Below are 2,353 nucleotides of genomic sequence, written 5' to 3' on the forward strand. Positions count from 1 at the left end.
TGATTTGAGTGGAGATTTGTGCGATTTTGAAGATAAATGCAGTCTAAAACAACACCTTTATTGCTTTTTCATATTACATATCGTAACAGGAGTCTGTTTTGTTGGGGTACGATGATAACCTTATGCTTCTTCTTTCAACCGTGTAGTAGATGACTCTGTCCAGTATAAAGTGGACATGCTGAAAATCAGGAAAATAGCATTGGGCAACTTCAGAATGGTAACCAAGGGATTTTTTTTTTTCGATTCTAAAGAAAAATGCTTCATTTAAAAAGCAAAGGCACTAGGATCTTTGCCAATGCTCCTGACGGCCGCATTGGACGGCTGGATGGACCTTGGGGTGTGGCCCAGGTCCTACCAGCCGTGGGGTGTTGCGTTGGGTGCGTTAGAGAGGATCCGGACTCGAGGGAAGAGGGGGATCAAGAACCTAATTGCAAAACAATCCATTTCTGGCTTTCAAAACCAACAGAGTCTAACATGGCATGTGTAATTTTTCATAAACGAATTTGGGTTGCTGGGCCGCTGGGGTATAGGTCTGATTTTAGTATCATGGTTTTTATTGCTTACTTTATCTGGTCGCGTAGAAATCATGTGATGGTTTCTCGTATTAAACCAAATCCTTTGTCATTACTAATATTAATCGATGGGTTTCTGATTTAAATCGTTTCCCTAACTTTGTGAATGAATATCCCAACAGTAATATTGGTTCTACTCATTCCATATGTCTACCTTGTCTGCCCTACTTGAGTTATCCTTTATTGATATGCAAAGGGGCTGCTAACCTATCCCAGAATGAATCTGGATGGGCATGTGGTGTTTTGTATCAGGGTAACTTTACTTTAATAGTTGCAGACTACGTGATGACAGGATGAAGTATTGAAGCAGAAGCTCGAGGCCTTCTTCATGAACTCAAGAATATGGTTCTAAGTATTGCTATTGGGCGATCTGTATTGGTTTGTCATGTCTTTAATCTCGATATCTGGTCGATATCATATTGGTTGAATGGTATGGATCAAGGGTAAGAAAGTCAAAAAATATGTTTTTTTTTTTTTTTTTTTTGATGGAAAATCAAAGATATTTTTGTCAAATGAAAGGCATTCCAATGCCAATCTATTTCAACACCATATCGATTTTTAGGATGACCAATACCCATTTAGATACCGTGCACTAAAACCATGCTCAAGAAGGCTATGGGATGGCAAGTAATAGAGATTTGGAGTGATTCTATGGGTTTTGACAAGCTCTTATCAGGATCCACTACTTGTGTGTGGCCTTGGAGTTCCCTCCACTTGTTCATGAATGTTTGTGGTGTTTTGAGTAGTGTAGCTTTTTGTCTTAAGGAATTTAATGAGGTGATTGGTTGGTTTAGATTTTTGGTTTGTAAAGTTATGCTTAAGGTTACTTCTCTTCTTGATTAGTATCTTGTTATTTATTTCATAAGAAAACAAAAGTCTACTGGTGAGCCCATTAGAGATCTTACTTCGACGTTGTTTTTCTATATTAAAAGTTACAAGCTTCCTCACCGAAGCTTTTAGGTCTAAGCACCAATAAATCCATGAGTGATTATTTGTAGAACAACTCCGTTGAGTTCTGTATCACTTATGCAATTCCTATAATTGGGGTGATTGTAAGGGTTCTGACAAGTTGTTATCAGGATCTACTACTTGTGTGTGGCCTTGGAGTTCCCTCCACTTGTTCCTGAATGTTTCTGGTGTTTTGAGTAGTGTAGCTTTTTGTGTTAAGGACTCTAATGAGGTCGTTGGTTGGTTTAAACTTTTGGTTTGTAAAGTTATGTTCAAGGTTACTTCTCTTCTTGATTAGTATGTTGTTATTTCTTTCACAAGAAAAAAAGTCTATTGGTGAGCATTAGAGATCTTACTTCGACATTGTTTCTCCATATTAAAAGTTACGAACTTCTTTGCTGAAGTTTTTAGGTCTAGTAAAAAGGAAAAAAATGTCACCTTCAGCATGCCCATCAGTAGAAACCTCAAGAAAATTTAAAGCTAGAATTTGGATAATCACCCATACATCATCCTTCAAATATGTATTGAGGTCTTACTTGTTGATCTCAAATTACATCCTCACCAACAAATCTCTGACTAGAATCCATATAAGAACTATTCAAGTAGGCTCTTTTCTTAGCCAGGCAATAGGCTACTTGGTTCAATTCTTTGTAGCAATGTGATATTCATACTAGCGACCAAAAACTTTCATAAGAATAAATTTAGCTTCAATATTTTATTTTTTTGCGTTTCAGGAAAACTCATGGAATCTAACATACAAAGTATGGGACCATGATCCTCTCCAGTGTGCCAGTACATCCAGCATGCATTGAACGACTGGCAGCATCTAGGCT

Source organism: Macadamia integrifolia, unplaced genomic scaffold, assembly GCF_013358625.1.
Source record: "Macadamia integrifolia cultivar HAES 741 unplaced genomic scaffold, SCU_Mint_v3 scaffold2672, whole genome shotgun sequence".
Taxonomy (NCBI): Eukaryota; Viridiplantae; Streptophyta; class Magnoliopsida; order Proteales; family Proteaceae; genus Macadamia; species Macadamia integrifolia.